The sequence below is a fragment of the Lithobates pipiens genome, unplaced genomic scaffold (assembly GCF_037356315.1).
Source record: "Lithobates pipiens isolate NorthernLeopardFrog02 unplaced genomic scaffold, aLitPip1_a1.2 Scaffold_3, whole genome shotgun sequence".
NCBI classification, from domain to species: domain Eukaryota; kingdom Metazoa; phylum Chordata; class Amphibia; order Anura; family Ranidae; genus Lithobates; species Lithobates pipiens.
Window position 1 is genome coordinate 225,595,148 of NW_027507790.1, and position 16,585 is coordinate 225,611,732.

Consider the following 16,585-nt stretch of genomic DNA (forward strand, 5'->3'; position numbering starts at 1 on the left):
CAATTTTTTCACTTAACTTTATTGCTATCACATAGGAGACCAATAGTCCCCATATGTGAAACTTGGCGTATAGGGACAGATTCTCTTAAATGAGGCACAAGGGGTTGATTGGACCTCTTATGTCTCTCTCTGCACTCCACTCTCCCAGCCCCAGCATCATGGGAAAGTAACAGCAGAACCTGGATATGATCCTCGGTGCTTCTGGATTCTTACTAGCTAGGAAAGATCAGTGAACAGATCTGTCTCCCTCCATACATACAGTGGAGAAATGGATGCACTGTTTCCACTGGGGGACAGAACATGTTGTTCCCAGTATTACCAGGATAAAAAAGAGCCTGAAAAAAAAATTCTGGCCTCCACATCTAAGGACTGGTAGGCTGTATGATATTCCATTTCAATTGTGGATTTTGATATGCTTTAAAGCTGAACTACAGTAAAGGTAAATTTTGCCTAATTCCTGGAGTTCAGCTATAAGCTTGTCATACGGTCCTACACAATGCTCATGCATGTTTCCTGTATCAGGAACATTATTTAAAAAAAATTTGATTTTCAAAGAAATCCTGTGCTGTACTACGTTCTTGTCCTGTACATGTTAGCTATCAATTATTGCAGAATGTTTATAGTTTAAGTGGTAATTTTTATTGGCTAACTCAAATTATTAAAGATGCAAGCTTTTGGGATAACTTCGATCCCTTTGTCAGGGTTAAGCTTACACAAGGCACAATAACAGTTGCAAAAAGCTATTGAGTAAATTTTTTAAAATTAAAACAAAGAGCAAAACTGAGCAAAACAAGTCAAAAAAATGAAAGAAAATCTTAACACTCAACTTGAGTCACATATCCAGAAATACTGCTTAGTTAGGCAAGCCTGGCTCAACCTAGGTCAAAAGCAAATCACAACTTGGCTAAGAATAGAACCCGTAACTGGTCTCATGGTAGTTATGCACTGCACAAGAACAAGTATCAGTAAAAGTACATGTTAGAAATGTTTTCAATAAATTTTCCAGTCTGCTCCTGTGGTTGAAAACAGTCAATTGGACTCCTCTAACAATTAGAAAATTGGATGAATGTTAAAAATGAAACGAACAATGATAAACCAGATTTTATTTGTGCATGGCCAGCATAAGATCCCTGACACTAACTAGTAAAAGATATCACTTTATGCTCTAAAATTTCTGCAAATCATATTTTCAATAAAGAAAATGTTGATTGGCTAGTACTCAATCTTGGTCAACATTTACACATCTGGTGAGCACAATTTTACTTCTGTGGGTAGCCAATTGTAGTCTTTCCCTAGTTATAGTTCACTGATACATAAGAATGTAGATCAGGGATGGTTTTCACCAAACTGACCAAATACTACAGGAATGTCCTTACTGTAAACTGACCAAGCCCCTTCAAGAATGCATGATTTCCTCCTCCTTAACAACTTCAATACAGGGCATTTCACCCCCTTCCTGCCCAGGCCAATTTTCAGCTTTTAGCTCTGTCACAATTTGAATGACAATTGCACGGTCATGCGACGTTGTACCCAAATTAAATTTTGATAATTTTTTTTCCCACAAATAGAACTTTCTTTTGGTGGTATTTGATCACCTCTGCGGGTTTTTATTTTTTACGCTATGAACAAAAAAAGAGTGACAATTTTGAAAAAAATACAATATTTATTACTTTCTGCTATAGTAAATATCCCATTTAAAAAAAATATATATATTTTTTCCCTCAGTTTAGGCCGATATGTATTCTACATATTTTTGGTAAAAAAATCCCAATAAGCGTATATTGATTGGTTTGCACAAGTTATAGCATCTACACAATAGGGGATAAATTTGTCATATTTATTTATTTATTTATTTTTTACTAATAATGGCGGCAATCTGCGATTTTTATTGTGACTGTGACATTGCGGCGAACAGATCGGACACTTTTGACACTATTTTGGGACCATTCACATTTATAAAGCGATCGGTGCTATAAAAATGCCGGGAACCAGGGGACATCATATGATGCCCACCTGGAGGGATGAACGGTTCCTGCCGCCGTCATTTTACAATATGGCGGTAGGGAACTGGTTGAAAGGTAATACTACTTTCCAGGTGTTATGATTAGTCATTCATTACTACCAATTATTATTTCTGTATATACCACAGCCGAAAATGGAATATGTTAGTCTCTCTCCAGGGCTGCTACATGCATGTGTCTGGTTTTATCATCTGCCAAGCCGTTGGAAACGGGTGGGACTCATTGCCGAATGTCATCTATACCTACATTTCTTGTTACATTTTTCCAATAATACATTTATTATCTCTAGCTGTCATTATTTAATTAAATTTTATGTACAGTTTGATTTACCTGCAAGTGTGTATATGATTTTTGTTTGCACATCTCGAAAATAAACCCCAAAAACATCAACTGTGATAGAACATTTGGCATCAGAAGCAGGATTTTCAATCTGTGCGAACCAGAAAAAAATTGTTACGTCATCAACAAACCAAGATTTCCAAAATGGGTCCAAAGCTTTAATCAATGATCAAAATGTTACAGCAGATAGAAACATTTCTGAGCCACACAGGACCCCTTCATTGGGCATGTGACAAATTGTGATACAAAACAGGCAATATTTAAAGAACCACCCACCAACCAGTAAGCAAGAAAACAACCCCAGACCCACCCCCTGACATCATGGGGTCTGGAGTAGTTTTCTTGCTCACTGACTGGTGGGTGGTTCTTTAACTATTGTCTGTTTTATATCACAATTTGTGACATTTGTCACATGCCCGATGAAGGGGTCCTGCGTAGTAGTCCTGCGTAGCTCCAAAACATTGCTATCTGCTGTAATGATGTGATCATTGATCAAAGCTTTGGTGGTCGTTCAGCACCCAATTACAAATACAGCAATCTCTAAAGGAATATGTGCGTTGGAAATAGTGCATTGGAATTTAAGAAAATTTTAAGATCACTTTAGATAAGTGTGCACATTTAGCAGATATACCTGGTGCTGGCTTGATCTCTGGAAACTGTGGGGATCATTTGGGATCAGTCAGCAGTTTCTCATTGTAGATATTGTTACCTATATCAGTTTTGCAGCAGTCAAATTGGTCTTATGTTGAACCCAAATGCATAATTTTTATTTGCTTGAACATTTAGTTTGATTAGTTACTCATTCGGATCTGATTGATCTCAGTGACAAATGGTAATTAGAAGCTGATGGCTATTACTTTGAAAAAAAATAGTTTTGAGTTTGACCTATTGTTTCATCAGAAGTGAGACAATCAAATATTCGGAATCTTTTGGTTGCTTTTAAATGTAATGAAGGCAATTGAAATATCAGTAAAAACTTTTGAGATTTGCTAAATTTGATGAGAATATTCAAACAATTGTTTCATGAATGAAGCGATCAAGGCACTTGATGCACTTCCTGGAGTGTGGAATCTAGTATGGCATACCTCCCTCAGCAACACATGGAATAAACTTGTATCACTGTGCACAAGATGACATCTGATATTGAGGTATTCAGAGATGTTCTCAGCTTTAGGCTTTCAATTTTTAATATGTGTGATTCTCTGACAGTTGATGGAATTCCAAGAAATAGCAGCTAAATTCCAGCTGAGATACCAAAAAGAGCTCCATTGTACTGGTTAACACTTCTGATTAATAACCTGTGAGAATTATAATAGGCTTTCCACATTGTTATCCCCTTTGTCTGACTTATTCAGTAAAACCTGAGAAAAAAAATCACAAACTGTGACTAATCAGAATTTTTGGACAACTGTACCTTTCGTAATTTTTGTTTAAAGGACAATCGTATCTTTTGTATGGTCCTCCAATAATTCCCCAATTGTCAGCAATCATCACTGCGTGGCCCTACCTGGCGCTGTACAGCCTTTCCATGGAAAACATCCTGCCAGGTCCTCTTTTTATTGCACGTTTTTTATGGCCCCATTCATTTTGGGTGAGCCATACTTCACTGGATGGCTGGAGGCTGCATAGGAATGGGAATGCAGTACACGTGCAAAGTAAGAAGAGGAGGCACTTTCACTGCAAAGTGAAGATGGCTGGAAACTCAATTCCAGCCAAAACATTATTAGTTTAGAAAGGGTTAGAACCTCTCTCATGTTCTTGTTGCTGCCTGTCTCTTTTGTTGGCATGTTCTAGTCACAAAAGGGACAAGAAGTGATGGGAAAATTCTTCAACTGGAGCAGCAAGCCCACAGTCAGTCTGATCAATTTCTTGGATCATAATATTTTCATACTGTAGTTAATATACATTTCATAATATAATCTATATTATATTATATCACATCATAGATTATATACAGTATCTCACAAAATTTGTTGTCCACTCAAAATAACTCAACGCACAGCCATTCATTTCTATACCGCTGGCAACAAAAGAGTACACCCCTAAGTGAAAATGTCTAAATTGGGCACAACGTGTCTATATTTTGTGTGGCCACCATTATTTTCCAGCATTGCCTTAACCCTTTGGGCATGGAGTTCCCCAGAGCTTCACAGGTTGCCACTGGAGTCCTCTTCCACTCCTCCATGATGACATCACAAAGCTGGGGGATGTTAAAGACCTTGGGCTCCTTCACCTTCCGTTTGAGGATGCCCCACAAATACTCAACAGGGTTTTGGTCTGGAGACATGCTTGGCCAGACCATCACCTTTATCCTCAGCTTCTTTAGCAAAGCAGTGGTCATCTTGGAGGTGTGTTTGGGGTCGTTATCATGTTGGAATACTGCCCTGCGGCCCAGCCTCTGAAGGGAAGGGATCATGTATGCATTATCTCACTTTTGTACATAGGAAGGCCAGTATGGTGGCCTGAAATTATGGGAGGAGCCCGGGGGGTATTTAAGCAGACCACCCACGCTGGTCTTTGTCGGTTCCAGTGCACGGTACCCACCCAACCATTTCCCTTCTTAGGGCACTTCTCTTAAAACATTTTCTCTACAAAACCATCCAATCACTTATCTTGGGTATGCCCCCTTCTCTTGGCATACCATCCAGCAGACCAGGGACACTTCAGGTTTACTTTATGTTGTTAGTCTTGTGATGTGTTTATGTGATTCACATCTCTCCTGGACATAGGTCTCTATATATATTTATACATATACACTATATTACCAAAAGTATTGTGACACCTGCCTTTACATGTACATGAACTTTAATGGCATCCCAGTCTTAGTCTTTAGGGTTCAATATTGAGTTGGCCCACCCTTTGCAGCTATAACAGCTTCAACTCTTCTATGAAGGCTGTCCACAAGGTGTAGGAGTGTGTCTACGGGAATGTTTGACCATTCTTCCAGAAGCGCATTTGTGAGGTCAGGCACTGATGTTGGACAAGAAGTTCTGGCTTGCAGTCTCCACTCTAATGCATCCCAAAGGTGTTGGGTTGAGGACAGGACTCTGTGCAGGCCAGTCATGTTCCTCCCCCCCAAACTTGCTCATCCATGTCTAAATCATTTGGTGGAATGGGGATTATGATGTGGGGTTGTTTTTCAGGGGTTGGGCTTGGCCCCTCAGTTCCAGTGAAGGGAACTCTTAAGGTGTCAGCGTACCAAGACATTTTGGACAATTTCATGCTCCCAACTTAGTGGTACCAGTTTTGGGATGGGCTCTTCCTTTTCCAACATGACTGTGCAAGTTTGGGGTGGATGAACTTGACTGCACAATGTCCTGACCTCAACCCGATAGAACACCTTTGGGATGAATTAGAGCAGAGAGTGCGAGCCAGGTCTTCTCGCCTACATTAGTACCTGACCTCACAAATGTGCTCCTGGAAGAATGTTCAATAAAAGGGTGAGCCAACTCAATAATGAACCCTACAGACTGTGATGTCATTAAAGTCCATGTGTGTGTGTGTAAAGGCAGGCGTAGCAATACTTTTAGTATACGTACGGTGTATGTATGTGTATTATTATTTATATATATATATATAAATGTAATTTATTTATTTATATATTACTGTAGCTGTGCATACCATATAAGAAAATCCTACAAACCTATTTGAATTCTGCCAGTCATTTCAACATCACAACGTCAGGTAAAGCACCTTTATAAGGCAAGAATATTGTGTTTTTAGTAGAGACATAGGTGTGCGCAGACTATTGCATCAGGATGTGCACCCCAAAGCTCAAACGCATATGCGTGTGTGCATGTGTATATATACTGGCGGTGCTAGCAGAGAAGTGGATGGTGTCATAAGGGCAGAGATTGGTGTCATTAGGGCAGTGGATAGTGTCAGTAGTTTTTATTTTTATTATTTTATTTTATATTGATTCTTACAATTGTATTTTTTTGGTAATATTTTCCTTTTTTTAGGAGAAAAAAGCAGAAAATTTTTTATTTGGTGAAATAGGGTTCTAAACAAGGGGTAATATGCACCAAATGGGCTCTACTCTACTCTATGAGTAGAGACCTTTTTTGATAAAATGTTTATAAATTTTCAGAAGGTACATGCCAAGCAGAAATACAGGTTTAAAAAAAGCTTTTTGGTTTTAATATTTCATTAGGAGTTTTAACAAACAACTGAGACAGAGAGATAAGTGTTCGTGAGTACAAACCATGCAGCATGAATAACAATAGATAGGAAAAAAAGTACAACAATACAACAATTAAAAGAGCCAGAGAATATATTGCATGCTAAAAAAAGTATTTTCATATTGGACATTTAGGCTGGGCTCACACAAACTGCGTCCACGGATCACAGCAAGGGGTCCGGTGAATCCCTGCACACTGTTTCAGGTGCAAATCAGGTCAGACTTTTTGGCTAAATTCACACCTGAAACTGAACCAAAGATGCACAAGACCCTTTTCCAATGCACCACACATTTGTCCCAAAGCTGTGTGAACTGGCTCCATTGGGAGCCGGTCACAGTCTCCTGTCATGCGAATCAGATGCAGCAAAACGCACATCCGATTCGCATCAGTGTGAACCCAGTCTAAACCATTGATTTAAATTGGAACAAAGGTATAATTCAATGGAGTTTAAAACATTGGCACGTGGCCTCATGTGATAGAAGGGACCTGTTTCGAGTTGGGGCTTATGAACATGGGCTTATATTTGTGTCTTAGTTGATTTTTGTCCTTATACAAGTCAATGTAGAACATTTGGAGTTAAAGTGATACCCATTTTTGGCTAACTTAAGTTATCAAAGATGACTAAGACAAGTCCTCGTAAAAAGCAAAAGCTGCTCAATCAGAAGCAGATCAAAGGATATCTTTAAGCAACTCCAAAGCACCTGGAAGCATATGTATTCAACTTGCTTCAAGTTTGATGCCTGAATGCAATGGGGCTTACTTGTGGATGTACCTTAAGTCATTTTTTTAATGACTTACACATTTTTACAATCGTGTTCTATCATATTTCTGTAATTGTTTACAGAAAATAGATCTGCATATCTATATATATTAGAGGAAGCTATTGGTGATTCAGTTCAATTTTGTCTATTTTAACAGCTATTTAGATAAAATATCAGCCACACAAGAAGCGCCTTGTTATCAAAGTAGAATTCCATGTCTAATGCCACTTTAAAAGTTTTTTTGGCCAAAGTTTGCCCAAACAATATCCATTACAGTCAAACCGACAACATTCAATAGGAATGTGAAAAGTGCATGAACCATGTCTCTTGCCGATAGTGGGGAAAAAACGATAGAAAGCCAATCCATTATTATTATTATTATACAGGATTTATATAGCGCCAACAGCTTGCACAGCGCTTTACAACATGAGGACAGACAGTACACTTACAATACAAATCAATACAGGAGGAATCATCTGCATTAAAGTAAGAAAAAAAAATCAAATTTTAAAGTGGAAGTTCAGCCAAAACGGACTAAATTTAAATCTACTTGTAGCCACCTTCTAAGGCTAATCTATCTAACCCTGTAAAGCAAAAATCTCTATACATACCTTTTCTGCAGCCGATCCAGTCTGGTCTCCAGCGGTGGATGCTATGTAAAAGACAGCTGTCATCGGCTGGGAAATGCCTGGAAATTGACTTCACCCATAGAGTTACTATGGGACTTCCATTGTCGGTTGCCTCTTCTGCAGACGCCTACACAGAGACGCCATCACTAACAGCTCAGCGTAAGACCGGACCGGGTTGGCTGCAGAACAGGTAAGTATAGCGATTTTTGCTTTACAGGATTAGATCAGTCTTAGAATGTGTGGCCGCCAGTGGATTTAGAGTTAGTTTTTGGCTGAACTTTTACTTTAAGTAAATGTTTAGTTCAGTAAATAAGGTGAAGCCACATTCACTTGCATTACTGAATTATGTGCAGAAATCCTCCTGTTTCATTTTACTATCCCCTGCATATGATTGGGCATTCACAGCTTTACTCTAGTCACTAAGCTAAATTAATATTCTCTTCTCCTTTATGAAAACCAACCCCATTGTCTGTATGGCATTTGTATGTTCTCCACATAGTCATTTGTGCAGATGTGATCCTGATGCTCGGTTTCTCTGTTTATCTATTATCAAACATACCGATAATGTATTTGGCTTCCGGTCAGATTGCTCCAATATGTAATCCTTGGAGGAGAACTGTTCTTTATTTTATGTACTTTATGAATTCTGTGAAATGAATAATAAAATGTATTGGTTCTTACACCAATGCAAAAAGCAAGGGTTTATTACATTTATTCCACACTGCATGTGTTTAATAAATCAGCAGTCTTATGTCGCGTACACACGATCGGATTTCCGGCCAGAAAAAGACAGATGACAGCTTTTCATCGGAAAATGCGACCGTGTGTATGCTCCATCGGAATTTAGCTGTCCGAATTTCCGCCAGCCAAAAATTGATAGCATGTTCTCAATTTTCCCGACGGAAAAACTTTCTATCAGTAATTCCGATCGTGTGTATGCAATTCCGACACGCCAAAAATCATGCATGCTCAGATTCAAATACGAGACAGAAGCTATTGGCTACTGGCTATTGAACTTCCTTTTTCTAGTCACGTCGTACGTGTTGTACGTCACCGCGTTATAAATGATTGGAATTTGATGTGACCATATGTAGGCAAGACAGCTTGAGCCGATGTCCGTCGGAATTCCGTCGGGAAAACCATCAGAGCTTTTTCTGACAAGAATTCCAATCGTGTGTACGCGGCATAAGATGCAAAGTTGGTGATGTGAGCATAGAGGTGAGTTTCATGGCTTTATCCACTGTCCTAAATCATAGTCTGAACCCCTTGCAATTCATGTAATTCTTGTAATTCATGATATGTAAATATCTTCCTTTTTAGAAAGCTTTGTGTATCTGTACATTGTGTAGCTGGACAAGGTATTGAACAGGAGGTTTATCAGTTTGTGTTGGAATGCAGGCCTTTGCTGCCACCTATGCATGTCCGCACAGAACTTCAGCACATCAAGATGTAGTCACAGCCAGAAGTATGTGTAGTGCACCTCCTGACTGGCTTACATTACCCCAAGGTGGATCCATGGCCACAGTGGAGAGCCACAAAAATGATGGGTGGCAGTAATTTTTTTCTTTTTCTGGTTTTATTGCTCTGATTCACAGGGAGAGAGGGTTAGGATCTCAGTTTCCTACAGTAACATGGTTTTAATACTTTACCACACTTCTCTTCCATCCAAGGGAATGTTTGGGTCCTCTGAGGAAGGACCACTTCCCCCCTCCAGCAGGATTTCCATTCTCTGGCTCTCCAACTTGGGTGCTGTACCCTCCTCAACCAGGCAGATTAGCTTGAGGAATCTGAGCTAGGCCCCAAACAAGTCCTGGCCTATTCAGCACAAATCACTGCACACACCTCTCCAGTCCCCCGCCCGTGGGAAGAAAACTCACCAGGCCATTTTACATTTATATCCTCCCCCAGCACGCACCTCTGGCCATGAAACTCTACTAGTGGTTGCCAGAGAGGATATACATATTCATAAATCCAAGTTTACCACCTTCAGGACTATTGCCTGAGCACCAGTGTCACTCAGTGACGGCAGCAGGGAGCAGTAATCACCCTGAACTCAGTGAAGAGACAAATAGAAAAAACTACAAATCGGCCTGGGCAAACCATTACCCAGCAAACTAAATTTACTAGACACCTCTGACAACAAGGTGGCTACACATGCATGTTAGGGTGGCAATGCTGGGGTCTTAGTAAGACTTTGCAAGGCAGTGTAGCCATCCTATAGGTGAAAATACAATGCACAGAAATTGGAATGGCTCTGTTTTCTGAAATGTCACACAAAGGGGAAAGCAAGGAAGGAACTATATAAAGTATCCTGTTATATTATTATGTTTTCTCCCCCACAAGGGTTTAATAAGGCATGCTTTGGAGGTATTATGCCCTGTACACACAGTCAGACATTTCTATGACAAAATCCGTCGTATTTTGGCCCAAACTTGTCTTGCATACACACGGTCGCACAAAGTTGTCAGAAAATCCGATCTTTCAGAACGAGGTGATGTAAACCACATATAACGGGACTATAAAGAGGCCAGTAGCCAATAGCTTTCATCTCGTAATTTATTCTGAGCGTGCATGGCACTTTGTCCGTCGGAATTATCTACACACGATCGGAATTTAAACAATCAAATTTTGTTGTCGGAAAATTTTAGATCCAGCTCTCAAACTTTGTGTGTCGGAAATTCCGATGGAAAAAGTCAGATGGAGTCCACATACGATCGGATTTTCCGGCAACACAATCTGATCGCACATTTTCCGTCGGAAATGGCGACTGTGTGTATAGGTTGATTACACAGTTGATTTCTAAAGAAAGTAGAATGTTACAATAGCCCAGTGATATTTGAGTTTACTTCAGTCATCCAATCATGTGCAAGAGAAATCCCCCCCACCATTTTGTTGGTCTTTTCCCCATTTTTTTTTTTTTTATTCCTCTACATGAGGTTGAGTATTTTAAGTGAGCACAGGTTCACAGGCATAAATGAACTTTCTATTCTATTTATAAAGCCCATTGAGTAAGAAAAGGACGTGGAAATAACTTGATCCGCATTTGTATGCTGTCTATGTACAGGAAAGCTCCTGGTGATACGTGAGCTGACTATTATTTGAACTATCATCATCCATTTGACTTGCAAAGTTGTCTGGTGATGACACACACCTCAGGACTGGACTGTGACTATGGACTGAGACAAAAGCCATAGAGTAGCCCCTACAGATCTACAAATACACTTACCTTTCCTATGAAACAGAGGACCTTGTGCATAGCTATAACAGGCTAAAATCTCTTCCAGGTATGCTTTATAGATCCACATCAACTGAAGTGGCCACAGCACACCATGTTCCCCATGATACTGGATCTCCTACATGGCATAGCTGCAACAGTCTGTTATCACTTCCAGGTGTACTTTATAGATTCACTTTAATTGGGGTGGCCACATTACACCATGCTCTCCTACATTGTATATAAATACTTCTTACATTTGTTACAGTCACTGTAAAAAAAAGGAAATCATCATAAGACGTGAATTCAACACACCAAATAAGGAATTTGTGTAATTACTTAAAAATAAACACACACACATATATTCACGGATACATATATCCAGGAACACACGTCAATACCTTGGCTCATTTGTGTGATGGTAAAAAAAATGCATTTACAAATATTTTTTATTTGGGGATCTGAATGTATTTTCAATGGAGAAATTTAATCAAGTGCAAAAATATGCACTGCGCTCAGATCTGTAACACAAAATCCAAAAATCTGTGTCTGTGGCATGCATATACATTGGAAATTGGAGATAAAAATCTCTATTTACGCAGGACGTTTTGTTCCCTGCCTAATGCACAGTAAAACGTTTACAGATATATTATGGCCATGTGAATGTAGCCTTACTCAGGATCAACAAGATTACTATTCCTCTTACTAATAGGGGCACTACTACTCCTTCTACTGACCACTGACCTTGAGGCCATGTTTATTCTTACTGATGCTGGGCCCAGGACATTTTCTGCCCCCCGCTGGCCACAATCCGACCCTCCTAGAGCCTGAAGGACAATAAACTGACCCTTGGTTTGAAAAGTTTGGAGACCCCTGCCCTACACCCTAGAAATAAATAATGAAATAGTACACACGTAACCCTTGCAATGCAGGGCACCCCACCACAAGGGTAAATTTCTGTTTTCAGTTTTGGCCTGATACCCTTTATTGGCAAAATTCTTTTTTGTACAGATTCAAGCTTTTGGCATAAGTCCTTCCTTTTTTCTTTTTAGAAATGTATAAAGCCTAAAGATATAATGTAAGTTATCTTGAAAGCTTGCATCTTTAATTTAGTAAAACAATAAAGGACATCACTTAAACTGCTTACCTTCTGTATTAAATGATGATTAACATGGCACAATGCTCTACTACTTCCTGTAGCCCTGTAAATGTATAGACATGCTCAAAATAAAACTGTATGATGTTGTAGTAACCAATCAGAAATGATCTTTTCTTAGCATAACAGATGCAACTTGTACTTTGGTTGTGTCCCTATACATTACTATTGCTTTTTACACGGCCTTGTCAAATAATCAGAATGCAGTGCACCTGTTCTGCCATTGCTGTCATTCAGAGACTTGGTCGACTGCATTTGCTGAGTCGTTCCAGAGAGCTAATGAAATCTGAATAACCTAAGCATAGAAATATGCAAAGTAATACCAAGGCACCAGGAAGATAGCAGACAGCATTCTATTTTACTGGATGAATCTTTTATTTCTCATATTTTTATAGTGACAATGTAATATGCAGTTTTTGGAGAAAACACAGCAGCATTTAAATCAGTCTCTGCCCCAGGGGACAATTTAATGTCTCCACAACCCCATACACATCTAAAACCAATATGGTGGGTGGCCCAAATACATGGATAAAATGCTTATTTGGGACCAGTTCTACCCATCAAAAGCATTTGTACTTGTGTCCGAGTCCTGAGATATAACTTGGGCAGACAGCACTACCAAGTTACTTCTATGGCAGTTAAGAAATTTAGTGTGGTCACTTTGCAGCCCCCAGCTTGTAAATGAGCAGCAGCAGACTGATGTACTCATCCCCTCTGCTCTCTCCTCCTGCCATCATCATTTTGGTATATTGCATTTAGCACATCTGATTCTAGTGTTGCCCCTCTCTCCCTGGCAGAGTGCTTATACTGTTGGCTTTAAAAAAAATATTTTTGTTTCTTATTGTACAGAGCCAATGAAGGCTTAAAGAGGAACTCCAGTCTGCTCACATATTTTGTAATAAAAACATCTGAAGCTTCCCTCCAACCACTTTGCATATTTTATATATACTGTGATTCTGAACTTGCCAAATATGCTGCAGAAATCTCCCTCCACTGAGTTTGGCTGCAACCATTTTAACTGTGGGCAGCCGAGGTTGCAGACTGTTTACTTCCTGGATTTACACAGAGGCACACCTCCAGCTCTGCAGCTCTCATTGGCACTCTTATTGGCACTCTTATGACTTACCAGAAAAGAAAAGGAAGTGGGCTGTCTAAGTTATTTACTGGCAGAAAAAAAAATTTTACTATCCAAAGTTAAAACAACAAGGGCAGAAGATTAAATAGATGAAAAGTTGAAAAAAATTACTGAAGTTCCGCTTTAAATGTAAAAGCTGGGCTGCAAAAAATTAAGCTCAAAATTAGTGTAAGCAGTACAGTCATCAACTTATTCAATATAAGCAATGAATCGATGTACAACTATTGTAGATCAAGGATATGAAAATGTTAACCAAGGAACAAAGATGGGAAGGAAGGTAAGGGAAAGCAGGAGTAGAGTAACAAAGAAATAAAGATGTGTCATTTGTGGTGTGGAGTAATTGGAAGTAGCAGGGCCAATGGGGGAGCAACCCCCCTTAAAGTCAGGAGATCTTGATGGAATCCCACTGGTAAGAATTGTGACATTCACGGACACCAGAAAGAAAGAAATGTATCCATTTTATCATGAAGTTTAGCCTCTATTTTATTGTGTAAAAGAACTGAGTTAATCCTAGATTTGGTCTCTACCAAGGAGAGGGTGGGTGTTTACCAGGCTTTAGCAATTGTTTGTTTGGCCACGGTAAAGACATGCATCAGCAGTATGAAGCCACGTTTGGAAATGCTTGGGGGTTTTAGATTTAGAAGGAGACTACTAGTTCCAAAATAATTTGGGAAACAGCTTGGAAAATAGTGGCTGATTCTACTTGGAACTAGATGCTATCATTTCATATACTTAAACTTGGTCTTGACCACTAATGCATTAGTTGAGCAAGATTTTGTTGTCTCCCATATATGACTCCAATCGTATGTGTCCTAGTCTAGTCTAAGATTTGAGGACCATTTTTGCATGTAATAGTGGAGTTGTTGGCAAGAGGATGTATGTCAGGCCTTGGGCATGTGGATTGGTTTTGTTTTCCATCTACCTGGAGTTCAGCTTTAACCTACCAGTATATACTGTATTTGGATTGTGGAAGGAGACCTGTGAAAAAAAAATCTCCATTCAGACTTCATACATGAGGAATTAGATGAGGTTTGTTAATTTCTCTTCTGCACAGTTTAGGTACTATGGCACCAGGATAGCTACATGATGTAAACCACAGATTTGATGCTCAGTGTATAGCAGTAGAAACCAATCCAGCCCAGAGCAACATTTGCCATATTTATAATAAAGCCTGTATTGCTGTTGCCATCCCTGATCACTCATAAAAGATTAGCTTTTTCTAGTGGTGAATCAATGGTTTTAAAAGTGATCAGCGATTGATTCCTGGGGAAATCCTTGCTCTTTTTGTCCTGCTTACTCAGGCACACTTTTGAAAACCCTACATATCAGATTTACTGTAAAATCCCTATTTGCATATGCTGAATTGCACACCACCAAGCTATAAATCTCACAAATATATAGTGTATACTTCTGGGTGTCTTTCTGGGTCTGACTTTGTGTTATACATATGGAATTTGGAGAAAAGATTAGTGCACCCAGGTTCATAGCCAGTTACTTCTAAGCAAATTTTAAAGGCAGAAAATGTCCGGCATGTGCAAAAATAGATGGCTGCCAGTGAAGGGTGGGGGAGTAACTTTGTGACCGGTACATTTTAATGACCCATCACTTTGTCACAGAACACAAGTAACACTTGATATAGTTGTTCTAATGGAATGTATTGATAGATTTTAAACACAGCCATAAGTCACAATGTGGATCAGTCATCAAACATATGGTACTCATGTGGTCTCCATTACATCGCTTTTGTCAAGTGCAGAACATTTGCCAGTAATGTCGTCATATATTGCATTAAAACAAATAGATTTCTGGGCTGCATGCTGAGTGATTTGATGTCAACTCTAAACTTGTTGCATATGGTTGGTGTATATGATTTAAAGAGGAAGTAAACCCTGATGGGTTTACTTCCTCTTTTTTTTCCCTGCAAAGGTAAAGCATAATGGACTACTATGCATCGCATAGTAGCTCATTATGTGTCACTTACCTGACACAGGAGCCAGCGAAGTCGCCGCTGTCCCCTGTAGTCCACCGCATCCATCTTGCTGGTGGTGTCTTGCAGCTCCGACGAATGACAGCGGCGAAGCCGCGATGACGTCACTCCCACGCATGCGCATGGGAGTCTCGTCTCGCAGCTCCGCCGCTGCCATTCGGCGAAGCCGCGATGACGTCACTCCCGCGCATGCGCACAGGAGTCGACAAATTAGGCAAATCCATTCTTGGACTTGCCGCATTTAGTGCGCCTGCGCGCCGCTGTCTACGGCGCATGCGCCGTAGACAGCGGTGCCCATTTTCGGGCAAATATCTCCTAAACCATATAGGTTTAGGAGATATTGCTTGGACCTACAGGTAAGCCTTAATCTAGGCTTACCTGTAGGTCAAAGTGGTCTGAAAGGGTTTACTTCCTCTTTAAATTACCTGCTCTGCTGCACTTAAGTTTTGTTCTCTGACAACAAAACATTACAATGCAACACTTTTGGTTAGTAAGGTGGTTAAGTTAGCCCTGTTAACTTGCAGCCCACGTGTCATGAGTTCTCTTTGTCATGTCCTGCCTATGCTTGTATGGTTTTCCTCTGGGTGCTCTAGTTTCCTCCTTGAAGCATCGTGTAGGTCTTATTATTCCATTTTCACTATATACTGGGGAACTTTTTGTTCCGATCATCATGCAGCAAGGCAAAGGAAAGGGGATAAACACAATTGTGGCCCAGGCACACTTGTGAAATGTCACAACATTTCTTGCATGTTGAGGAGTCTGCATGATTCTATGATGCAGGTTTACATTGGTACTTCCATGAAGGTCATAAGATACAACATTTACATACCTGTGGAATAGTGTTTACTTATGAAAAAAAGTCTAATCACTTATGACAGATGCCTTTTAACTAACTCCCAATATGTAGATTTGACAGACTGAAAGCACAAATCTGCCAAAGGTTTTTTTTCGAGGTTGGCTGGAATATTAGGCTTTGATGAATAATCAGTTGTGGATGAGACTACCTGGCTTATTGACTTGGGTTTCTACATATCATTTTAGGCATCATCAAATCAGTTCTCTTCATATTCTAAACAAAGCTGAGCTGAAACAATGGCACAAGCACCTAGAACACATTGGGGTTGATTTACTAAAACTGGAGAGTGCAAAATTTGGTGCATCT

General features: G+C 39.7%; 1 protein-coding gene across 1 annotated transcript in view; it reads left to right on the plus strand.

The window, feature by feature from the left end:
- The window catches only part of GDNF (glial cell derived neurotrophic factor), a 102,903-nt gene that overhangs the window by 78,915 nt on the left and 7,403 nt on the right, over positions 1–16,585 (plus strand). The gene's annotated exons all lie outside the window — the stretch shown is intronic.